This window comes from Calonectris borealis, chromosome 6 (assembly GCF_964195595.1).
Source record: "Calonectris borealis chromosome 6, bCalBor7.hap1.2, whole genome shotgun sequence".
Classification (NCBI taxonomy): domain Eukaryota; kingdom Metazoa; phylum Chordata; class Aves; order Procellariiformes; family Procellariidae; genus Calonectris; species Calonectris borealis.
The window spans coordinates 4,408,614-4,435,528 of record NC_134317.1 but is presented as its reverse complement, the minus strand read 5'-3'; positions in this window follow the sequence as shown (position 1 = coordinate 4,435,528).

Here is a 26,915-nt window from a genome sequence, read left to right as displayed (position 1 = left end):
TAATCATTGCTATATTTTTAGGACTGAGTCTCTTTTTGTTGCCTGAACCACTTAATGTGTCTCCATGAGTTTGATTCTTGGTTACGTTCCTATTTGAAGGCAATTCTCAAGTGCGAGTGTGCTCATGCTGGGCGATGGAGCCCACAGAGCTGGTCTGTTGCTCGAAGGGTTTTGAAAACTTAAAAAGAAATGAAGTATCTAGCTTGATATTTAATGGGAAGAGGACTGCATGTAAGGATGACGGGCTTGGAAGGCCACCTCTGCTTCTGGTTTGCTGTACTCCGAAAGATTGGTAATTCTTTTAAACTTAGTGGTTTCCTACTGTGACTATAAGAACTGTGGTAATCAAGCCTGAAGCTTTTGAATGACAATGTTGTCATGTTTAAATATTAATCTGGCTGGAGTGGATAGAGATATATCGCTGTAACTGGGAGAGAATAATATGCATATATAGATAAGGTCTTTGTCCAAGGCCAAAAAGAACATCCTCCCTTAGTGCTTAGGCAGGGACAGTTCTTGGTTTGACTTGTGGTGGAGTCTGATAAATAATCTTTAGTGAGAATGAGAGTTTTTGTTAAGAACTATGTCAATGAGTTGGAAGAGTGAAAGGTTGTTGGATACTGTTGTGCAGCTATTGCAACAAACAATAGGCCGTTCACGTGAAACTCGTACAAAGCAGCTGACATAACCGTATTGCTATTTTTACGGTGTTCATGGTAAAGAGGTGTTTACTAAGCAGGCCTCTCTTCTCCACACAAAAAAGGTGGTCTCCAGTATATCTTTATGTGTTCTTTAACATAATATTTTGGTTTGGAAATTAGAGATTGAGTTAAAATTATTACCTATAGCATTTGAAAAGTAATTTCCTCTTGATGTGCAATTAAGGTCAATGTTTACATATAACTTCAATGTCATAATAACATAGGTTTTTACTGCTACATGTGGTTCCTGCCGTTAATATATCCAGTTGTATCAATACTGGCTGTTATACTGGTGCAAATACACGGGGTGGTCTTGGCAATACACTTTCTCTGGAAGTTGGAGAAATCTTCTGGCAAAAGTGAGGAAGAAGGGCTAGAAGATTAAATAGTTTGGCAATCAGGGCAGAAGAAGAGGTCTGCTGGCAACTGAGGGGGAATTATTGGCACTGGAAATGAAGAGGGTCTAGCAGTGTGGAAGGAGAGAGAGAAAGGACTTTGGAAAAGAGATGGAAGGGCCAAGTACAAAGGACAGAAAGGTCAAGAGGAAGATTGGCAGGAGAGCAAAAGAGTTTGCCTCCAGAGAGAAGCAGAAAGGGATGACTTCTTAAAATAGAAAGTCCAAAGAGTATCATCAAAGGATTCAGCTGTGGGAAACCTGTCCAGCTAAAGAGGCAGCAAGTCTGAGATGTTTATTATTTTTAATTTTGTTGGAATGCTGCAAGATGTAAACCAGTCAATTTCATTAAAAAAACATGTTTAGCTTCAGACTAACAAATTTGCCTTTCAAATTTTCTTCAGAAAACTTCTAATGTAGTTCAAAAAGTCCCAAACTAGAACCCCATGTTATCTCGGGGTCTTACCATGTCTGAGTCATAAACTGCCCAGCTATTTGAAATACAGCTGAAAATGGGGATAGTGGGCTACTTTGCAGACATATGGAGACTTGTAATAAGAAAAAGTTATAGTTTGAATTATGAAATATTAAGTGTATTTTAGCCCAGTCTGACTCTTGTCACTGGGTGAAATTTTCAGACTTATTCATATTTAACTGCTCAAGTACCTTTATGATCACCTATTGTATGCACGTCAGTACTTACGCTAGCTTCCCAAAGTCAGGGCTTGCTGTTAAAATTTTGCACCAACAGGTAATATCTGTTACTTTTTAATGAGTGTATGAGATAACACAGTGCACATCAACTACTGTTGTTGGAGAAACATTGACTTGTGACATAATCATGCTTGATACCTTGATTATTCATTGTTTTGTTACTTCTTGCTTTTATGAAATTGGTTTCTATCAGTTTTGAAGTATCTTACCTCAAGACCCAAACATGGAAGTTACTTGCAAAGTCTGCTGTACAAAAGTCTTCACTTAATGAACAGGTTTACTTTACTTTTGTGCTTGTGTAAATACTTTATAATGTAAATTTCTGAGGCTTAGGGTCCCTTTCCCAGAGGAGAGGTAGTCCTGGTACAGGAATTCAAAAATTTAATACATTGCTGCTTCTGCTCATGGCTGTGCAGCTTTGTATGATATGATATGATATTAAATGATAGTATATTTGCTTTTCACTTGAAGACATCAATAATGTCAATGAATATCATAGAAAAACAGAGCTGTAGACATTTTCAGGTGACTGTTCTCTAGACTGTCTTACTCAAAGAGACTTCCAATTTATGGCTGTTAGGGGTGTGGAGAGGACACATGTATGATAAAGTAATGGTTGGGTGTTTATAGGAATTATTGCCATTGCCACCATGGGCCTCTACCTTGTGCCCTGGTTTAAAAGGGAATTAACAAAATGCACAAAAAAAAAATGCACAAAATGTTTGACACCTGTCATATTATCATTGTAGCCCCATAACAAATCGATATTACAGTTTTAATCTATTTTATGTCCATATTAAAGAGAAAAAAGTTTTCGTTTTACCAAAATACACATTTAAGTCTTGAGCCCTGTGATGAGAGTTTTGATGTTTCAACACCGGTACGTAAGAAGGAAAAGAAATTAAAAATGTCCTTGCAAGGAGACTTCTGCTTATTGATGATTTCTAGCTATCCCAAAGTAAGTCCTGTGTACTGGGCTGATTATAATGCAGTCTTTCAGAGGAAGAGAGAGGCAAAATATTTTGATGAATTTAACTGAATTTAACAGAAGCAAATGTTGATACTGGAGACTGGCACGTGTCTGAATTTCCAACAGCTGGATGAGAATTGTGTTGTAGAACAATAATCCTACCTAGATTGCTTTCAGTGGGATTAAAGCCCACATTTGCTGAATTTATCTAGGATTTCTAGTTAACCATGAAGTTTTTCACCGTCTGCCTGCCAGCCTCCTTGTGCCCACTGCAAACGATACCCCGTAGCTGAACCATCCGTGGCACTGAACGTACCCCTCAAAGAGAGCCAGCCACCTTCCTACACCCATGTAGCCTTTTGTCAGGAAGCTGATTGTGAACATTTAACATGAAAGCATATTTTGCACAGGTGACAAATGTAAACATCCAGTATTTCTCCTGTGAGGAGCGGGGCTTTCGGGGAGGGCTCTGGGAAAGCAGTACGAATCGAGCCGTACTGTCATATTCAGCTGACACAGCTGTTTATTGTACAGCCTCTCCTTTGTGCTTGGACAATTGCCACGTATGATTTAAGCGTGCTTGGAGTCCTGGTGGGTGCAAGAGTCTTGCTGGGCGGTCTCTACTGGGACCAGTGACAGAAGAGGGCATCAGTCTTACTCTCTAGTTGGCAAATTCATGCAACACAAAAAATAAGGCGATACAAAGACATTAAAAGCTAACGCTCTTAAAATGGGCAGCCTGACACATAATGGAGATGGGGCATCGAGCCTGGGTATGTCAGGAACATAATTTTAACACAACAAGACAAATGTAACCAGGCATGACACACTGGTGTGCTGACACGTGAACCAGCGCATCTGAAACGAAGGCAGTTTGCTGCAAATCGTATAGATTCCCCTTGTCCTGAACAAATTTCAGTTTACACGATTTCACGATTAACAAGCTTTCTAGAATATTTACAACTTTCTGAAGAGACGTGTTTGTGTTTTTCTTTTTCTTTTTTTTTTAAAGAAGGTTAAATGGAACACACACATTGCCTTTGAAATGTAGCCATAGGAAGGTCATATATTTAGGTGTTACATATTAAAATATTGATTTTTTTAAAAATATAAAACCCCTGCTTACAATAAATACAATGCAAGTCATAACCTTTATTATAAAAATATTTCAGTGTTCCACAGTAAAGGGTCATTAACATTGTTAAACTGTAGAATTTGATAGTTAGTGGAGAATACTACATTTTGTTTTTAATAAGGCAGTGATTTATATAGAAACTTATTAAGAAGCAAGATATGGCTCATTTCTGATCTCTGACATGCTTAAAAGATGTTGCAAATTAAGGGATTGATCCTGTAGATCGCTGAGCTGATATGAAGAAATGTCGATAAACAAAGTGTTCACTCTCTCACTGGCCTTTACCTTACACTTAAATAGATGTACAGCACATGATGGGGGAAATTGAGATGTAAAGCTTTCCTGATCCCAGCCATTCCAGATTTCATATACTAGATGGGAAGCCAAGCATAGGATGCTTTTTTTTTTTTTTTTAAATTCTAGACAACTGGTTGAGTGTTCTTCTGCGAAGTGGAGAAAACCTCAGCCGCAAGGGCACATTGGGATGTTCTCCCGTGTGGTGTCTGTGAGGAGCTGGCTTTGCACCATCTTGTACTCGATGTGCAGGCTTGTCTGTGGGCAGCCATTGCGCAGGGGCACCTGGGCAACCATGAACATTGGGGAGAGCTGATGGTAAGCAAAGGTGAGAGGGGACAGAGCTACGAAGCCTAGCTACAACGAGGAGATGGTGTCCATCAGACACTGGTTCTTCAGCTCCTTGTAGTGAGGGGGCTGGAGCTCATGAGCTTCTTCAATGGAAAAAGCATCTGAAATTCAATCGCACAGTGGCAGGGGGAGTTTGTGTGAATAGCTTTATCTGCCCTGCAAACTTAAGAGGAACTTAATTAATTTATTTCAATGACCCAAGGTGCAGTGCATCACTTTTCCTTGAGTGGTTCAACCAGAAGGTGTGTGCTGGGGCGGTTGTCACTCCCATCAGCATCTCCAGTGCTTGCAGACCCACTCCTTAAAACAGTGACAAGAAATACAGCATCCCCTACAAGCGTGACACAGATCACCTGTCTGGGACGTGGATCTGCCCGCATGGCTGGGACCTTCCGAGATGGGCAGAGTTGAGGTCTTTGGGTTGAAGGATGCTTAGGGTGACAGTAGCAAAGCCAAGGGCATTGAAGGGAGAGGAGTGACGTATGACAATTAAAATAACTGCTGGAAATGGAGAGTTCCTAGGGGAAAATAGCTTGCCTTCGTATAAGTCCCTTTATGTGTGCAAATCTGTGGACAGTGTGATGAAAATGCATTGTTGTATGTTACCCAAGAAAATTTCATAGGGGGGAGAAAAAATTTCCTTTGCCAGAATGATCCTGTTACACATATAGTACTTATTAATGCGGGTGAGTTTGGTGGTGTATGTGTTGTGTGGGTTTTTTTGGTTTGGTTTTTTTTTTAGGTGGTGCATGTTTTTCATTATTTTGATCGGGAAAAGCCTGATAAAAGAGAATGTACACTTCACGTGTCAAAGAACATGCTAAAGCTTTTTTATTTATATGTGAAACCTGCTTATGTGTCACTTTAAATGATTTTCTTTTTAAATTTTATTAGCTGAATTTTAGTGCTCTTTAAAGTAAAAGTGATAGCAACCAGGTGTATTATGGGGTAGATGACACAACCCTGCCAATACACCTATGTGAATAATTCCCACATTTCCAGTCTCTGCCGTTTGTGCAGGATCAAGCTGTTGTTTTGTGCTGTTGGTACACTGAAGGCTCTCAGTCAGACACCACCGGTCTGATTTTGAGACTGTAAGCTATATTTTACTCCTCTAAAATGAAATACTGATTAAAAAGAAAAAAAAGCATTGTTCTTCACAGATTTTACATTTCTGTTTACACAATTTTTCTCTAATGTTTTTCGGTTCTGGTGAGAATTAAAAGAAAACTAAACAATAAACCAAAACCCCTACTTCACCTGCTTTCTGGCTCAGCCGATTGAAGCCTTCCCATGGCTGTTCAAACAGCATCTGGAGGGAATGCCAGTTTGTCTGTTAAACAATCAACAATAAATATATGTATTTATGAGGACAGCAAGAGGCACAAACTGCATCCCATGCAGCTGCTGCTGCCGATACCTACACAAGCCTGTTACTGTTTAAAGATTTAAAAATCTTCTATAGCGATTTAAAATTTTTTTTTTTAAACACCTCAACAGAGTGAAGCGAAGACATTTGCAACCTAAGTTTTTTTTTAAAAAAAAAAAAAAGAAAAAGCTTTATATTCTTTCTCTGCAAGCCTTTGATCCCGACTCTCCAGTTGTGAGAACAAGAAGTCATCTCCCGTGAACTGTGAGTAGGAAGCTGCGAGGGAATCGGCAGATGAGTTTGAACGTTAGGCCTTGTTTATACTGGGGATTAAGTCATTTGTGGTCAGTAACCAATGCAGCTGGGCGGCTGCGGGCTCCCGGTTCACATCAGATGACATTACTGGAGTGAAAATCGGGGGCACGCTCGGCTGCTGGAAGGGGCGATTTCTGCCCTTGGCCGTGGGGGCATTTCGCTCCCCGCCGGATCGGGGTGAATCTGGACCGGAGACGCCCTTATGGTCTCGGTCCTCGTGTTTCCAACATGTCCGGTTGGAGCAGCCCTCCTTGGGCGAACGGAAAACTTCAGAGAAAAAGGGTTCTGAAGAGATTGATCAAAACCATAATTTTATGGGTGTAGCAATAAACAGCCAAGCCAAGCCCGAGCTGCAGAAAAGAGCTGCTCACAGCGGCTGCTATTTGGTGTTTCTCAAGGTCCTAAAGAAGACAACAATCAGAAGATAGGGAAGTGAAGGGGGGGAAAAATGCCTAAATTGCTGCACCTATCTGTCTGTGTAAACATTTCAAACATCTGCCTGCATTTGGAAATATCCTGGGTTGTGCTCTGAAAGTATTAAGACTTTTTCCAAAGGTGATTTTATTGTCAACTACTATTACGGCAGATTTATTTTTCCAGGAGGCACATGGTTAACATCTTTCTGTGCTTCTAAATATAAACTTGCTTCCCAGTAGTATTATCCAGGTCTCATTCTTTCTCTATTTCTCTTTCCTTTTTTTCTGCTCCTCTCCTCTTTCTCCTTCTCCTTCTATCGCTATCTGCATGCATTTGATGAGGCTCTGAGTTACAACCGGACTCTGCGAGGATGGATTCCTTTTGTGATCTGTGCCGAGTTATACCAAAACTTTCTGTAAAGTTTTACTTTCGTGGAGTGCTATATAGTGACTTTTTATGTGTCTAAGAAATGGAAACATTTTGTCTCGTATAAAAAAAAAAAAAAAGAAATATTTTTATACTGTGCTCCATTCACAGACCACATCAGAGGTATTCTAAGAATAGAATAGATCAAATATATTTTATGGAAATATAATGAGAAAAGGATGTGTTCCCAAAACTCACTCTGAACAAAGGAATGCAACATAGTCAGGAATACTTTAATGCGCCTAACAATTTTCTCATGTGAAAGGCTGAAGGAACAGTCTTGGTTTGAAGAAATCTTCCAATTCTCCCCAGGCACCCTGAACTTGAAATCAGAACTAGGAAAGCTATATATTACACAAAAGAAAATGTATGGAAAAAGTGACTGAGGGCATTAACCATAAAAGACGTTTTGAAAAGAAAAATAACATCAATATGAAACATTTTGTCATGTTTCATTTCATTGATCATATATTTATTTTATGTGCTCTGGAGCGCTGAAGCTTAGATGTAACTACATTTCAGGAGCCTCATATTAGACCTGTCATTCTCTTTGTGGTGAAAACTAAATAGTGAGGAAAAAATAAAATAGATTGCAATTATTAGATTTGGGTTGGATTCCATCGGATTGTACTTAGAAACTTCAAAAATTGAACTTGGAAAATAAGACATAACATTAACAGCTGTTGAAGACACTGCCTGTGTGACAGATAGAGAAGTAGGAGGTACACCTACAATGTAAAATAATGCATCTTTTTCACAGTAATGCAATATGTTCACCTTAAATAGGCTTGTAATTAGAACTGCCAGTGTTGATTAGATCAGCCATGTAGGAAAGATGCATTTGTATTAGTTCTAATTAAGTCTGTTTTAAACAAGTTGAAGTTACAGATTGGGTTTTTTTCACTCCCCGATACAATGGCATGGATTTCAGCTGCTGTATAGAGCTCCCAAGCAGCGCAGACCTCTGTTTAACAGGCTCAGCCTTTTCTGTAGCTGGTCTCTGATCCCAGGTTACTTCTGCCTCAGGTCTGGATTTCTTTCCTAGACAAAACCTGCCATGTTTTGAAATAGGGTTGTTACAGGAACACGATGGATGGGATCAGGCTGCTGTTAGCATTGTCAGAACATTTTTTTAGCATTGGTAAGGCAAATGAAAGCATTTATCATAACTCAGGCTCTTGAGTTATTGGTCTTAATGTGTTTTCCAATAAATATAAGGTTGGCTTAGAAGTTCATGATGGAGAGAAACGGGGTAGGGAAAGGCACGAGCACGGGGAGCTCTGGCAGCCCCTAGCACATTCTCACAGCTTTCTCCAGCGCTGGGTGGCATTTCTTACACTAGGCATCTTTGAAGATTGCTGGTAGGAAGCCCAATGAGATACATTGCGTTTTCAAAAGTCCCTGTTGGAATCTGACACCCTGTTAGAGCGGAAAGTTGTACTCTCCTTGAATAGAACGAAATGAGGATTTGGCCCTAAGTGGGTATTTTCAGATATATCAAGAAATGCAACCTGTAAATGCTAACGAAGTCCCACCGTAGCGATAATTTACGCAATGGTATTTTATGCAGTTCAAGCCTCTGTGCAGGTTTTCAAAGGTGTAACTCCAGGGGAATAATATCAACCTTTCTCTCGGCTCCACATCCATCCTCTCAGTGCAGAGCAGATCTTAGCTGCAAAGCAAAAAGGAAGTGGTCGAAGCCTTTTGGCTCCTCTCTAGCACCGAGCAGTGCTGTTGGGCTTTCTCCTTCTCATGGTCCCGGTGGCTTTAGGTGGGCACATTCCAAGACCGTTTTCTCCAAGACAGGATGTGTCTGGAGCACAGAGGTCCACCACTGGGGAGGTCCCTGGGAGGGGGTGGTGACCAGAGATGCTGATTCACCTCTGGGCACAGCGTAGCTCTGCTGCTTTGGACCTCTCCTTGACCTCCGGTAGCCAAGCGGGTCAGGATTGATGCTCGTGGCTCTGTGCATGCCAGCTTTCTTTTTGAAACAATCTGAGTGCATGGGGAAACCTCCAGGAACTGAGAGTGCTGCATTTTGGCTTGTAACACAACTGGAAAAAATAAGTTGTGCTATGTTTTTCATATGATTTTCCTTCTCCTTGGTGCAACATTTTCAATTTAAATGGCAGCAGACTGAGGCACAGAATGGGAAAAAATGTTCTGAGCTACACAACTGGGAAAAGAGCCTGATTTTCTGATTTTGTGTCCATGTTATCTGATTAAATTTTGTCACTGTCCTGCAATTTCATGTCCAGTGCAGTATTGCTTCCACAGAAGAGCTAATTATGGAATAAGTTAAGTACAAAAGTGCCCATGTTTGATTAAGAATATTATATAGTATATCCAGGAAGAAGATTTTTTTCTAAAATTGTTTTAATTAACATGAAAGAAAAGCTTCTGCTGACTTTTTATTGTCACAAGATAGAGAGAAAATTATTTCATGCTAACATTGGACTATATTTAGCTTCCATCTCTCTATCTACAGAAGAAAAATTGAAAATTAGTTTATGTTAGATTGTATTGCTCCTTTTTATCTCATAAGGGTTTCCTTCAAGTACCATTAAATAATGATATAATCTGTAGAATATTAGTTAACGGATGATAAATATTTAATTTTTGTTGTTTGGTTTTATGTTTTGTCCTTTTTGTATTTCTAAGCTGAGGAAGAAATCTTGCACCTTCCAGAAACCTGATATTTTGGACCAAATCCCTTTCTGAACAGGTTGTATGCTGCCCTTTTCAAAATCAAGCTATCAGAAGATGCCCTTCAGCAGAAGTGTTAAGAGGACTTGGTGAGCTTAACATGTTTCGCCTGCTTAATTTAATTTGGAAAAATTCAACCAGAAAATGAAGTTATTAACAGGTTGGTACTTTCAGAGATAAGATGATGTCACAGGAAAGCAGTCAAGTGGGTTGCTTGTCAAAATATAAAATATGTATCTGTCAGAATCAAATGATAGATAAGCTGTGGCTGGGTGTAGGATGCAGTGAAAATAGTGTGCTAAAAATTGAAACCCAATCCCACCAGTCTGGAGCACAAGCTTTTAGTAACTATTGTGGTGATCAGAAATATAACAATGCTGGGGACATGAACTGCACTGCTTAAACACGGTACGTGTAATTTCTTGGCACCGGTAGCCAGAAGCATGTACATCAGCACTAGACCTGAAACAAACAAGAGAGACCTTGAAAGTGTGGCTATTTCAACACATGACTTTGAAATGGGGACAACCCATTAACTCGGGTGTGCCAAAATGAGGATTAATAAATCTTTCCCTGGGTAACTCGGGGACCTTTAAGGCCTTAAAATGTGAAAATAGAGTCTGTCTAGCCAACGTGATAAGCTTTTTTGTATTAGAGAGGTTCAGATCAAAGAGAGAAGTCTCCAGTGTATTCTCCAAGAACACGTACGTGTCGTGTCAGTCACAGGCCTCTTCCTGCCTTCTGGCTTGCCATATAAAATAGCTGGCACCAGGAGTTTAAAGTTAATAAACTCGGGAATTTTAAATGGCAATTTGGAGTCTCATATGAGCAAAACAGAATAGGCTACTTAGCAAGGAATGCAGTCAAACTCCCAAATACTGAGATGGCAAAATGAAAGAAATACCATTATAATAAATGTCGGTATTGCGTTATCATCGAATTTGGGAAAATGATCCCACTTATGTGGAACTGCATTCACTGCAAGTTGCAAAATTGAGCTTTAAGACTGTAAACTCTTGGGGACAGCCCATGAAATCTCTGTTTGCTCAGGATCTTCCATGATGCAGAGTTTAATTGTGACTGGGAACTCTCAGGACTAACAGAATACAAATAATAGAAGTCCTAAATAAAATGCTGCTCTTATACTTAAAGGTCAGACTACTCCAACCTCTTGATCTATAAGTCATAGGACTTTGTTCAGTAATACCACCATGATATTTCTAATTTATGCTTCAACTTAAATAGTTCCTAAAACCTCAGCTTGAGAAATATTCCTCCTCAGGAAAGAATAAGTTTTAATATGTTGTTCTGATGTTAATATTTTCAGTATTTAAAATATTTTTCATTTAAATTTCTTTAACCTTAACTTCTAACCTTTGGATTTTGATTTTTCTTCTTTACGCTTGAATAAACTTAGCTTATATCAAAAACTTTCTCTTTTATAAATGAAACAGGTGGAGTTTAAATCTGTAAGGTGGGTTATTAAAAATTTTAGTGGTGTTTTTTTTTTCCCCTAAGTCAATTCCAGGGTTTTTGCCATCCTTTTTATTGTGTGAATGCCAGAACTGAATGTTGCTTTTTTGTAACGACTTCCCCAATGCTGTACACAGAGGAGACAGCAACCTTCTGCTGCTATGTGTTATCCTCCATTTTATGTACTCAAGGATCACATTCACCCTTTAGGACTTCATGCTGTTGGGATTATATGTGCTATGCTTACTCTGTATGATGCTAATTTTTTATTCAGCAATAATTGTAATGGTGATTGTAGAGGTATCTATGTTGCTGCCATACATAAGTTTATGACATCATAGATACGTATCAACTTTTAAAGATGAACATATCATCCTTTTTTTGGTTAAAATCTGAAAATAAATCTCAAATCTCTCAGCATGAGGAACTCGGTTTTAGGCTTGTGTAATGACAATGCCCTTGTAATTGAAAGAAAAAAGAAAAAGGAAATTTGGGAGACTATTAGTCTACATGTGGTATACTTTTTTTCCTAAATTGAAAATAAAAAAAAAAATCCAATGACACATTTGGGCTGAAAAACTGTTTGCTGCACATGTTTTATATATGTGGGTTTATTACACAGATCATGTGTCTTAATTAGGTAATTTATATCGTGTTATCCAAAGAAGATGTTCTTATTCAATTGGATACACAATAAAAGTTTCAAGAAAACTTATTAATCCTGTATTTACAGAGATCAGTGCATGGATATAGAATAACAACAACTACAAATATATCTCTACATGCTAGTACAGTTACTTACTAGATTACTTACTAGATTATGTTCATATATGTATTTATATATATATACACAATATAGGTGGGGATGAGTTGTATTTTTAGTAGGACTTTTGCTTTTTACTTTTTTCCTGAAACTAAATATATTAGCTTTACCCACTGGGCAAATTTTAATGCAAAACTAAAGGTTTAATGATAAATAAAACTAGCCCCAGTGAGGAAAGTTCAGGCTGTCACTTTGTTATCTTGGGCAATTTGGTCCTCTTTGAGCTGTGATGTTTCAGAGGAGTAATGGCAACTTGAAGTTGAGATCTCCTGGTTATTCTTTCCTTCTTTCCACAAAACCTTGATATTTCCTGTATGAGTGTTTTGTTTCCTTGTACTAATCTGATACATTCACCCAGAAATGGAATCTAGTTATCGCTGGTTACGCTAATTGAGATTTCTTAGTTTCTCTTCCCCTTTGTCATTAAGCTGGATTTGAGCTCCACACACCCTTGCAATTACTTTGAAATTCCAAGTCTCCTTGCAACTACTTTGAGAAATCTGAAAGCTAAATGATTCCCAAGTTTAAAATATGATGTTCCCTAGCTGAAAGGCAAAAAGCAATATTGTTATATTTGTATTCTGATGAAATTCATTATGTACAATATAATTTGTGTCTCCATAACAATCTACTCTTCTTCAATTAGGGATTAAGCCAGATACTGTATTTCCTCCAGATCTTTGTAGTAACTTTTCTTTTTTTTCATTGAGAATACAGAAGGAATTTGAAGTGTGTGTCACTGGCAGTAAAATACAAGTTTACAGAGTTTTTCTTCTGTTTATTGTAAATCAACTACAGAACAGCAACCCATGGCATTAGTCCAAGAAACTGAGATTATGAAGTTAGGAAGTAGAAAGATGAACAGAAAATCATGTTTATAAATCTTGATGAATATCTTCCATGCTATGCAGTGAGGACCTGCTTCAACTCTCTTTGAAGTCAACGGGAAAAACTCCCACCAACTTCTATGGGGAGTTGGCTCAGACCCTAATTGTCCGCATTTGTGCCCAGTTTGGGGTGGGATACAGTGAGATGTTGGGCGTGCAGAGAACTCTAACTAATGGGATTGATCCAAGGACCTTGGATGCAGTGGGAAATGAAGGTGAAGAAGTGAAGTTACTTATCACACCTCATCAGACGAATTTCCTTATCCATGGGAACCCAACAGCAATGAAATGGTGCCATATCGATGGCCAACTTGTTGATGTGTTACGAGCCCTAGCTGCTGTCCACAACTCCATTCCTCTGAACAGTATTTGAAGTGTAGCCTAGGAGAAGTCTGTTGTAATTTGCTCTCCTCCTTTTTGTATTTATAAGCCTACAATATTGTAAGTTTTTACTGTGGGTGGACAAGCAACATCCACTCATATCAAAGAAGATACAAGTACAGATAAATATAACTTTACACATTCATTTTTATATAACTTATGCAAATGTATGAGCAAGTTAGTCACAGTCCTCAGGCTGGCAGCAGATAGCTGATGTGGCCATTGTTGTAGCTTCGTTTGGACACTTGTGTTGCTGGATGGTCCTGCTGCCTTTAAGCAGAGCTTTGCATACGTATGTTTGCTCTGTGCCTGGTAGAGCAAGGTTTGGCTGGAAGGAAACAGCAGGATGGGAGAGAAAGAGGGGTACAGTCCCAGCAGTTGTTCATCTCTACTGCCAAGGTAGGGTTTAGACAAATTGCATGTGGAGGCTCCTCATGTTTTTTCCCTTGAGGGCATTAGCAAGAAGGGTTAAAGCTTGAAAACTGAGGAACGAACCATGAGGGGTTGGCATGCGGCATCCACTTCCTTGCTCAATGCCGCAGCCCACCATCCTGTGACAGCGGGATTGTTGGTCTCCACCTTTTAAATGAAAAAAATCTCTTTCTCTCCATCACATCACTGGTTGCTACAGGAATGGCTTGTTTTACCTAGCACTTGCTGCTAAGTACTAACTGACCATCTTAAAAAGCAGATCAAAGTACATAGACACAGCAGCTTGTTGTTCTTATCGTATGGGAATTTATCTGTTGTTCTCCAAACACTGAACAAAACAAAAAGGCCAGTTTTGGTATGCCAGGTTCAATTGTCCAAATTAATATTCTTAATGTTCATCTTTATTTTAAACATCCATGAATAACTTGGTCCCTACTGCTTAGATTATAGAGTTTAGTGTATGAATTTTAATAATTCTAATTAATGGTGCTATCTTTATCATATTACTTTGTACTTGTGTTCACTCCTTCATCATGAGATCTCAAAGTGTTCTATTACACCACACCAAATCTTTGTAAAGTATATGAATTTTAGCCTATTGAGTCTATGTATCGGATAAATGTAGTAATGAGAACGAACAGTTTTTCCAAAATTCATTTCAGAGCTTTGCATTGATTGTCTGCAATATTTAAACACTGGGAAAATTAGGCTCCAGAAAACTTGAATCTCACTTCTACCTGCTAAATTATGGATGTCTACACTCCCCATTCTGGATTTCAAGTAATCTTTGAAAAATTTGTATTCAGGAGTCTTCAAATATAAATAGTGATAATTATATCAATATTATTAATATGTACTATTAAAAGACATAAATCTACATTTTCAAAGCTTTGATGTGCTTATAAAACTGAACTTTTAAATGAAAGTATGTTTTAAAATCATGTATGCATTACAGAAATCTATTAAGACTTGTCTCACAAAGATCTGCATATGCTTAGAGCAATGACTCACGTGCTCCTGGGAGCATGGTAGATATCTGATGGAACAGATCTGTTCAGCATCTCACAGGTTGTTTCTCAAACCATTTTTGTTGTTAATATTGTTTGGTTTTTTTTTTTTTTAATCTTTGTTTCCTGCATATATATTTATACGTGATTTTTATGGCACTGCAATTGTGAACTGTGAGGATTACCACCTGGAGAAGCTGTGTGCTAAATTCATACCAGATCTTCATGGTGAACCCTTATCTTTCTGATAATCTCACCTTGCAAATCCAGACACAACAATTACTGTAGGATGGCATTGTACTTTTCTTAAAATTTACCTAGGTCCTCCCCTCCTTTCCATATCCTGTACAGCAAGGTGAGAGCTGGTCATTCACTACACGAATTTCCTACTGCTAAAGGATTTTCATATTTCAGCCTTGTTAGATAGTTCAAACTGGAACATCAGTACTCTTTCTTTTCCATTTGGACATTTTAAGACTCTTAGGTAGTTTAAAAACAATATTATGACCTTTAGTTGACATTATAAGCTCACATTTTGAAGGCTGTGCTTATATTTTGAGGTTTTTGCTGGCTAGGAAAATCAAGACTAACTAAACCGACCATAATTCTGAATGTTTCCCTCATTTTAATGTTGGTTTTGCTGTTGGGAGTTTTAGTCTAAAGGTGCACGCTTAAGAGTCGCTCTCTGACCAGGTTGCTGAAGGCAGAAAGTCACTGACAGAGAAGCAGAAATGTTTTGAAGAGCAGTATCGGTCTCCCCGTCTCTTTTGCACTAACCGCCAACAGCTGGAGAACAGGCAGCAGAGAGGCAAGAAAATCACGTCTCATGGACGCGTGTGCATGGGCTTGAGGCTGAGCAGAGTTTCCAGGGGAAAGGTACAGGTTTTTGCTGCCTTTACTTGAATTTCTGTGGAATGGAATGGAAATGGAAATTTTTAAATGCTAGTACAAATCTTTGTAAAATATATGAATCATAATCTATTGAGTTTATGTATTGGGTAAGTGTAGTAAGTGTAGTAATGTATTTTTTACTTTATAGCTATTTTTACCAAAGAGCTGAACAATGCAGCTTAGCAGCAACAGGGAAAGAACTTGGGGCGGGGGATAGGAGAAGTGAGGGGAAAGAGAAAGGCATGTTTATAGGTGACCAGGGAGGTTTCAGACTTTTCCACTATGACTTCAGACCCTGGGATCACTGGATTCTGCCTTTTTCAGCAGAAATGCCGGGCAAGGCAGCAGTATACAGCAGCATGTCCCATTGCAATTTATGACTCTAAATGGTGACAGGACAGTGCCCATATCTATCTGGTCTCAGGTCATATGTGGTTGGAAAATGTTTGATCTCCTTCAGAAGACAAGAAGTGTCCCACAGCCACCTTTATTTCACCCGCTCTTGCATCTGCTGAAACATCTGGTGGTGGCTAGAGTTGGAGACATGACAGTAGACGTGTTGGGGAACCAGTCTGGCTCAGGATAAGAGTTTTTATGCTGCTCTGTGCTGCAGAGTACGGGGGGATCTGGAAGTCTTTCATGCTCTGACCTTTAGGAAGTTGAAATGCTCAGAGCAGGGTTGTCATTGAGTAAACGGCATTTCCTGCTTAAAACTTTGGGAGGCATATTTTTATTTTACTCATATACATATAACTAGTGATGAAAAATTGTGCCTTTTTAAAACTTTTACCTTAGACCGTCAGTATTTTAGTATTAAAAAACACACCCTTTTTTCCTCAGTGGTACACTTTTGTAGACTGCAGTCATGTGGGAATAGTGTTGACTAGTAATTATTTACTTGGTTGGACTGGTTAGTTTTCCTTCAAATGAGGTAATTCATTTTAGCAGTGGCATCTTCTCTTAGTTATTTAGAGAAAAGCTGCAGAAGATAGCAACTTCGCAGAGGAGAAAAAAAATAAAAACCAAACCAAAAAAACAACCACACACAAGTTGGAAGGGCTTAGAATAAATTATTGCATGTCATTCTGTGGGAAAATCTTCCCGTATGAATGCTGTGTTGTTCGCAATGTGAGTGCCAGATCCACTCAGCTCTGCTTTGCACTTCTGTCACCCTTATCACTCATGAGACGATACTCTTCTACTGTAAGTGCTACCCCCAGCGGCATGTATTCATTTATAGGACTTGCATACTTATGCTTAAGTCAGACACCCAAGAGGCACAGGATGAATTGACAGTATAGGCAGATGCTTTCAGCAAAGAAACCGGAATGTTAAAAGAGCTTTAGCGTGGTTATTGTTTTGCCAGGCAAATCCATGTACTTGTCATCAAGGTGTTCGGGAGTATTTCAGCCTCGTCGTACAAGTTGAATACAAGAGCTGTAATCAAGAGTTACATCATTTGGTGAGACAAGACCTCAAGGAATACAGCAAAGGGAAATGTGCATAATTAGAACAGTTCAGTTACAAGGGAAAGGGGCTTTGATAGTGTTAGAAATGCAGCTGAAGCATGCAGTCTCCATTGCCCTGTCATCAGGCATTAGATGGTAGATGTCAGTGGGCCGGGGAAACCTCAGGATCCAGTGAAGGAGTGTGGGGTTCCCTCTTCGAACCTTCCCAACCCTCAGGAAACCATCTAAGGTGACCACCTGCCGAGCCACGAGATCTCCTCTCTGTTTGTGGACAAACACCAAACCAGCGATTAAAAAAAGGGTCACTAACTAAAAACTTAATTTGAAAAAAAGCAGTTTGTTTTGATAGTTGGTCAAAGAATGTTGAGAAATAAGAACACAACTAATTTCCCCCCTTCCTCAAAATTCCCATAAAGGAAGAGCTTGACATGAAGAGGGGCCAGACATGATAGCCGTGGTGACAGGGAACCCATCATAGGTCGTCGAATGCATTAGGGTCGATGCACTTCTCATGGTGGTTTCCACACTAACATTTTTGCCAAAATCCTTCCTAGAAATTTCACTTGGGGGGGGGGGAAAGTTCTCTAGTGACACCCGTTCTGAGTATGCAACATCCAGGCTGCTTTATTTATACTTTTTACAAAATATTTATCACTGCCATAGTGATAACTAACCTAAAAAAAGAGATGACGTTTCAAAGCAATTTGACCTTCTCCAGACCCTATCTAGAGCCATCTCTATTCTTACATGTATATTATTGGCAAATGTTTTGAATTTTTGAGTTTGTAGAGGAAAATGTTCAACATCTCAGGGATTCTCAGGCCATGGGAGATTGCTTTCCACCCAGCACTAAGTAGGTTACCAGACAATACTTAACTTTTAGGTGTCAAATATGTTGTAACTATCCCTGGACCTTAACGTGCAGTGAATTAATAACATTGCTCCTCTTTGCCTTTTCATTATTCTGTTTATTATAAGCCAAAAGCTGGCAGTTGTGGCAGTATGTAAGTGGGTGACTTCCAAGAAACACCATTCAGTGAGCGTTGAAGGACGGGACTCGGGTGCAGCTGTAGAGCTGATGCTCCTCCAGGACGTTAGCACCAACTGGCATCACTGGCATTTGTTTTTCAGGTGAGGCTACGGCTGGAGCCCTACCTCCCAAAGCAAGTGCTGCAGAAGGGCTCTGCAGGTGAGCAATACTGAAAATAACCAATTTAATGATAATCTAAAAGTCGCGGTTAGATATTTTTTAATTGAGGCTGCTGGCTGAGTGCTGCTGGGTGCTGTGGAACGTGAGCAGCGCTATGAATATCAGGAATGCTAATAATGGGGTCCCATTTCTAAGTTGGGAACAAGAGTTTCATTGCGTGCACATATCTTCCACGGGCAAGCATTCCTCTTGTCTTGCTGGATGCGGGGTGTGGTTCTGTGTGAATAACCCCGGTCCTTTAAAAGAGTACTAGAAGACAGTCAAAGAATTGTTTCTTTGCCAATAATCATAGTGTGGGGAGGTGCCAGGCTCAGGTTTTAATCCTGCAAATGACTCCAATGCAGTGAAGGAGGTAAATATAGACTGCAATTCAAGATCTAGGTCTTCGTTGGTTTTGGGGGGTTTGTTTGTTGTTTGGGGTTTTTTGTTTTGGTTTTGTGGGTTTATTTGTTTTGTTTTGTTGTTTTTTTTTTTTTTTTTTTTAAATAGTTTAATTTATTAGAATTTTCTCTGGAAATGTTTGACAATTCATAATGTTGCTTGTTAATAAAGCACTAGTTGACTCCTGGGTGTGTTTAATATGGAGCGTTAAAGCCAACAGCATAGGTCAGAAGAAAAGTATCAAAAGACCGCATGTATAAGCATCTGCATATTTGATTTTGTTTGCACCAGATTCCTGGCTATCACTGTCTTAGGATACCTAAGAGGGTCGCAGTTCTCGTAAGCATGTCTTAAGTGGGTGTTTCAGAATTGGCCTAGGATGGTATTGAGCCAATCTAACAGCTTTCTTGCATGAAGTATGTGCAGCGGAAGAGGGAGAGAGGGAGGAGGAATGCGTGGTATTCCCCTTCGTCTTTCTGGCACAATTGTCCTGGTGGTACTGTTTCAGCTGGTGTAATCAAGAACAGCCCTGTGGCTATGCAACAGCACGTGAAGCTCCTTTTTCTGACCCTTATATGGCACAGGATTGCAGCACGACTGGCGGGGTTTGCAGCTCCTTCTCCTCACTGCTCTCTTCAGCCGCAGTGAGCGCAAATTTGACGTGTTTAGGAATCTGGCCTTATATTTTAAAGCTCCATGCAAATATGGTAATAATAACTAAACTGACATTTGCTTTTGCTTCTGTATAGTATGTCTTTAATATGATTACTACCCTTAACATTTAAAGGAACTTTGACAGTTATGTAATCTCTTCAACATTTAAGTACAACAGGAATTTATTATTAAGTGCAGTGGCTGGAAATGGAGCACTTTTTTTCATTCACACTATAAACAGTTATGTTGGATTAGTAATCCTGCTTGTCAGAGTTGTTCACTGTTTGATATTAATCAGTAGGTTTTTATGAAAGGTGCAATAGAAGGCAGAAATGAATGGTGAAGAAGTTGTAAACCTTGGTTCCATAAAATCAGGCTCTATCTAATACTTAGGTTCACAATGGTTCTTGCAGTGACCATTAGACCAAGCGGAAAGGAAGTACTGCATTATGGTAATGGTACCCCTAACTATCTTTTGATAAGCATATATTTAGTTTCTTACTATATAAATGCAATAGCAGGTAGTGATGAAAGCCAAGACTTTTGAGAACGTTTTTAGGTTGTTTTGTAAAGACTATGTTTTTCAGGTTGTTGTACAGATCGAGTATGATACAATCTGGCAAAACACTTAATGATCAAATATTACATGACAAAATGAATAGTATCTCCTTTTGGTGCTTATCCACTATTGAAATCACGTGCAAATCACTTCACCTGAATATTTCTACCTCATTTGTGGGTTGTTATCTTTGAGCTACATAATTAATTTTGTATCTTGCAAACTATGTTGCACTGGGGTTTTTTTTTTTAACACTTCTGAATCTCTAGTACATGTTCATGCAGCACGTACAGAGGAGCCAGGTCCTTTGGTTGCAAATGTCATCTTGTGAGATCTTTAGATGATCAAAGTGAAAATGACACCATTGTAACACAAGATGTCTTGAAACAGTGTGTAATAAATTACCATGATTGGTTAATGAACATACATGATTAATGAAACAAAATATAGACATATAATAAAGGCTTTTCTTGTAAGTGTCAGTCATCTTTCTTGTTCAAGTGCTTCCAGATACATCCCTTATACACCTAGCATAATAGTTGACATGTATCCATATGTATATAGTAATATACAGCAGTGAAATCAAATTGCAGTGTATGACCTCTCCATTAAAAGTGAAATTAAAGCTTAATAGCATATTTGACATGTTTCTATACTTAGATTTGTTTCAAGTTAATTTTTTCCCCCCTTTTTTTTTAATCCTACTTGTTGTTGTTTTGTTTTGGGTTTAAAAAAAAATCTTCATGGAATAACATTACTCTTTGTTAAACTATGTATATCTTTCCCTGATCACTTTTAAAGCAACGTGGCATTAGTTTTTTAAATTCTCATCTCTAAATTTAGCATTTGCTTGTGGCAGGATCAAAAGTGTCAAAAATCTGCATCGCTGCCTCGTTATCAATCACTGTGATATTTTTGGAGAAGCCATTTGATTTGCATCGTCGGACCTCCTACCTAGCATCACAGAAGGCTGCGCATCAATAAAATTAACTTTTGTCACTCAAACCAAATTGGGCTGAGGCACTCTTGCCAGAACAGCTAATGTGCGTGCAAGGAGGATGGCTGATCCCGGAAACATTCAAACCTTCTTTGGAAAAGCAGAATAAATTAATTAATCCGCTTCTGGGTGACGTCCCAGAGCTTTCCTTATGTCTCAAATGAAACCCAACAGGAAGGCAATAGATTACCCCCACCCGCAGCCAGTAAAACGAAGAGGCTGTGATCCAACCAGAGGTGCAGAGTGACGGTGATGGGGTAGACCGGACTCTCACTTGCACTATCCCAGCGTGCAAAGCACTGCTCAGCTGTGCCTCACCTGCGGAAGCCTTGGAGCTGTGATTTAGTGCGCAGCCGCTCTTTGCGAAGTTCCCTGTTGTTCCAGAGGAAGTTGCTGCAGCTCTTTGCAGACTACAGCGTACCTCTCATCTCCTGCCAGCTCCGCAGAGCAGTTCCTAATGGCGGGATCACCACCCTCGTCGCCTCCTCCCTCGCTCGCTGAGCGGGAGCTGCTCTCCTTCCAACATCTGGAGGTCTGGTCTGCAGCACGGGGTGCCTGGGGTTCACGCGCTTCCCTTCTCTTATGGATCCAGCTCCAGCCATGCTGGGAACCTTTCCCATTGAAGCCCAGCATGGCTGGTTGTCCTCGCTGCAAGGCAATAAAAAAAGACAACAAGAAGTCCCAGCCTTCCTACAATGTCTATTATTTTTAGCTCGAGGTTGCGTTAGCCGCAGTCAGGGGAGGTGGATGCATCCTGCCTGGCTGCGTCCTGCCTTGCCGCAAATCCAAGAGACAAAGTTGACTTTTCTTGGGCCTTTTAGCAAAAGAAGCAATTCTGCTAAGTTTTACCGACTCTGAAACACTTTGTGTAGTTTTCAGATAGAAAGTGAGGATTTCTTCTTGAACATCCATATCTTATTTTTCACAAATGCCAGCTCATCATCCAGTTATCACTTTTTTCCTCCCTCCTCTCCCAAATTTGTTTCAGGTGCTCTACCCTGTACTGTAATTATATACAATATTATTTGTAAAAGATATGTGCTCGGTGAATTCAGTCCTCCTTCCTCCTGTGAATCTATCAGTAGCCCCTTGATATGTCCCTCATCCATATTTACTGGAAGATTTTGGTATTCTCTGAATTCATGATGAAGAATGGTAGGATTCTTGTGCGTTTCTGGGGGTTTTGTATCTTTCTTCGGGACTTAAGCTGTTCCATAGCTGCAGTTTGCCACAGGAGTCACCTGGTCCTTTTTTTCTTCTTTCCTCACTGGCGAACATAATACGACAAAGCCCGCAAAGAACTGAAGAAACCACTGAGCTTTTTATCCCCTCAAGAAAATGTAGCAATTTATGGTGAGACTGCAAAAAGGCAGGATTAGGGGATTTTAGAAAATGTAAACCTTTTTCCTTTTTGGGTTGCGTAGGCCTTTCCCAAGACATCAGTCCTAAGGAAAACGTGCTACTGTAGCGTAGATGGATGTAAAGTTTAAATTCAAGTTTGTATAAAGTCAGTACATGTGCACTCTAATGTGCTCGGGGATGGATGCTGTCAAATCTCTGTCTTAGTCATTTAAATGACTGTTTCAGAATTGTCTGTGATACAAATATTTAGACTTTGATCTACTTACGAAGCCAGATAGTTCTTGAAAATTTTCATAAGTATTTCCCCATTTCCTGAGCCAAGGAAAGGATTTTTCAAAGCCTAAGTCAGCTTGTTTTATCTCAGAGGAAATAATGTTATTTTAGTGGACCTGGTGAGACCACTGGAATATGTACATTTCAATGTGAGAATACCTCAAATGCTCAGTTTTTTGCAAACGTTTCTGAAAAGGGAAAATCCAAACAGGGCAAAAGAATTTCTTTTAAATCGTTAAGCAAATGAAATGCGTAGAGTGGCACTGTCTTTTTTATAATATTCCTCAAATTCTAATTAACAAGTAAGACTGGCCACATGCAAATTTTATTAAATTTTATCAAATTAATGGTATGGGACATGAAAGGAAATGATCTTAAGAATATCAGCAAAACACTAACTGGTAATAATGCTAATTGGCTTCTCCTTGCTCCCATACTACTGTGGATGCTCGGATAAATCAGTTGGAAAGAAATAGATAAACATGTATGAATTGTATTCTGTGCTGGGTGAGAAATAGTTTCAAGAGGCTGAACTATTTCATGGCAAGATCTGGGTCAAAATGTTAAGAATTACAACATTTTCTAAACCAGCTGTCATCCTTTCAATGTTTAAAACAATCAAGCTTCAATTTGACATTAAAAAAAATTTTGCAATTTTTAAACTTTTTTGGAATTTTAAAATTGCTTGTTAAATTAACTGCAAGAAGAAAGATGGGATACTCCAACAATTTATTAAAAGCTTGAAGACAAAAACCTTGAAAAGAAATCTGATTCCTCAAAAAATTCTGCTGTAACCTGACTTTTTCCTATTCAAAAAAAAAAAAAAAAAGTTTTATGGAAAAAAAAAAAATCCATTTGGTTTAGTTGTCTAAAATACACTGGTTTATCATAAAATAGACCCCATATATGCATAGTTATTTATTTTAAATATAAATGCCATTTCAGGTGGGACTGTCATACACGACCAGTTATTTGCAATGCAGCAGGCAGAGCCGTACCAGAGGCGATGCTGAACGCTGGGAGCTGGAGCAGGCGCGGGGGACAGTGCTGGCACTGGGGGACAACCCACCACCACGAGGAGACTGAGCAGGTACTGAGCAGTACATCTGGGTGATGGGGGGAATCCCAGGTTTCTTTCCTTCGATGAAAGAAAGGTTTTTGCGACAGCAGCTCCATTTCTGGGACCTGTCAGAGTGGCATTTTTGGCAACAGCAAAGAGCATGATTCGGGTCATCTTCTTTCTATTCACTACCAGCCTCTGACATGCCGTGGTCCTGGCGTAGGTCATTATGTCTAATCATGGGATGTGTTCTACTCTTACATCAACTTCTAGCCAAGCTCCAAAGCTGAATTAGTGACATCATCTTGAAATAGATTTTACAGCTGAAAGTAAATAAACTGTGAAAAACCTAGTCCAGAAGACCATAGTAATAAGTATGAAAGCAAGCTATCAAAGCATCTATAGAAATAGAAAAGCCACCCAATTCTTTGAAGCAAACAGTCCTTTCCTTTTCCTTCACTGCTCACTCCTCTAAAACACAAGATGAGTAATTTTTAATGTTTGTGTAGTATATTTTTTTTTTCTTTAAATTTATTCCTTTGTGACTGACTCTACATAGCCTCTCTGTCTGAAAGGCAATTGTAATATCACCTAATTTCTGTTTCTTCAAGGTTAAGAATACTGGTAGGTATCAATTCAGGGCATATTTATTCAAAGGTTAGAAAGTACACCGAACTGTTGTCTAGTGTAGACTTTATTTTAGGAGCAAACATAAACACGAAGAAACTATAATCCTGGTGTAATGTAGGAATCTAATTAAGACTAATGAGGCAACATTAAATTTAATGTATGATGCATTTTATATGCCTTACCATTAGAGCTGCAGCAAGCTGTTCGTCAGAGCATCGAACTTTGGTGAATAAGCCCCTCAAGGCATTGTTAAACAGTCTGGGCTCAGGCCTTCTCCTGCCCCTTAGAGTGTGTTGGGCTTGCAAAGATCTAGATATAAATGGAAATTTGGGGTGGGGGAGAGGACGGGGGAAGGCGCAAGAAGTTCTGACCATCTTTGAGGAGCTCAGCGAGCTGATAAAAAGGGAAGATAAATGGGTGGCTGCGTGCAACAACCTCGAGGAGGTACGGGGCTGGGACAGAAAGGAGGAAGGTGAAGCGTTATGTGTGAACTGCTGTTTCAGAGATACCTATAGCGATGGGAATGCGAAAAGGCTGGGATTTAAGTAACACAGCGTATTAAGAAGAGTGGTCATGGTGGTTGTTGCTTAACATCTTATTAATGGTATGGTTTGTTGTGGATTATTTCTTTTTTTTTCTTTCTTTTTTTTTTTTTTGTTAATCTTGCTAAGTTCAGTAAGTTCCTTACTTGTATTTAACTGTGCAGAAAAATAGGAGTATAGCTCCAGATTTAGATTTCACTCTCCAAATTCCTTCCCCTCAGTACAAAAGACGACTCCTTCCATAATGCAAACAAAACTTTTAACAATGATTTATCAAACAGCATTTCATAGACTCTGTTGAAGAAACAGATGCTCAGCGTGGTGTCGTGGTGCACGAGCAGCGGCTTTGCAGAGTAGTTCTTGAAGGTGAGGGATGGTGCTGAGATAAACTGAGTGCCAGCATTTGCCTTAATGGGCAGGGAAGTATACTCAGCACCATGGAGTTAAAGATGGGTTCGAATGAAGACTGGGTGCTGAGGAGCGGAGAGATTTTTGGAGGGACATTTAATGAGTTAACTTCATGGGTTTACAATATAAACGGACAGTATGGTGCTTGGAGCGCATGGGTCGGAAGTGCGGACTAAGCTGTAGCTTGGACAAATTCGTGGTTCTCTGGTGTCAATCGGTGATTGCCAGCTGCTGTCAGACGGGGCCAAGCACGAGAAGATGAAGTAAGGAAGAGTTAGTGGGTGTGGGGAGAGGGGGATGGGGAGGGCTGGTGTCAAAGTGCATTTCAACCCTGCCGCTCCAAAAGCTGAGTTTTAGCCTACTACATCCTGAAAATTCATTCCAGTTTATATTATTGCATGTGTTAGTGATGGCTTGAGTGTTTGAGACTTTGAAGTATTTCATCTACACATGAAATTGGAATTTTTTTTTTTTTTTTTTCCCCTTTCCTGTGGAATATAGCCATGGAAACCTGTAGTCTGTGCTGGAAAATAAATGACTGGAAATGTTCCTCGGTGACTAACTTGCTACAAGACGTTATAAGTACAAACACAAGTTATACTTTTAACAACAAACAAATGCCATGCGCTAGTTTGAATTAGAGATTCATCAGCGAAGCTGGTCTGAGGCAGAAGATACTGTCGGGACGACTGGCAGCGGTGTGGTGGGAAGACCGAAGGTACCTATTGCAGAGGTTTGGGCTGGGGGAACGAGTTATTCCTTGCAGGAACATCAGAAAGCACCATGAAAGCTCAGCTGGGGGCAGAAAGGAAAACAATGCCGCCAGAGCGGTTTCGGGGGGGTGGGAAGGAGCGATGTGGCGAGCGACGTGTTCACAAGTGTTTCGGTATTGACCTAACTCCGCTGCCGTTGAAGTGTGGGTGGGGGGAGCGACTTCAATGCAAGCAGATGTAGGCCGACGCTGAGAGTTTTTACAGTCCCCCGGTGTGTGTGTAACATGCTGGGACCACCCGATCGTACCTGACCCGCGCTGCCCGAGAGACGGAGAGAAAAAGCACATGTGAGGGGGCTCGTTTTCCTACCGTAACCTGCTCTGCTCTTTCCCTTCCCTAAGGGCACGCCTGTGCCCGTCTACCTGTACAAACTTGAGCGCACGCTTATGCTGCTCGCATTCGCTCCCCGTTCAGTGCTGAGCAGGAGGTGGATGGAGGATGCATTTAAACCGGGAGCTGTGACGGTTTATGGAAGTAGACAACTCCTGTGATCCCTCCATTCTCCATCCCCTTGTGCTTATCTATTCATAGAAAAATCCATGAGCAAACTGTAGAAAGTGCAGATTTATTGCGAAGTGAGTTCATAAATTTATTTTCATTTTACTTTCCCTTTTCTAACCTCCCTCTCCAGCGTTTCAGCTGGAGAAGGGTTTCATTAATGCTGAATCCTGACTTTTCTCGTGCCTGAGCTAGAAGCATGCGTGCTTTTTGTAGTGTGTGTATGGCTCATGCTTTAGGATTTCATCTTTTCCTTGAAGACATGTCACACATTCTGCTCAGCTTTTGCCACCTGGGTGTTCTCTTCTGGGGCTCCGATGTTTGGGTCGTGTGGACCACGGTGCTGGGATGTCCTCCCAGTTTGGGCTCACCGACCCGCTGGCTTGCACACCGGTCCACAGGGCAGCGTGTGT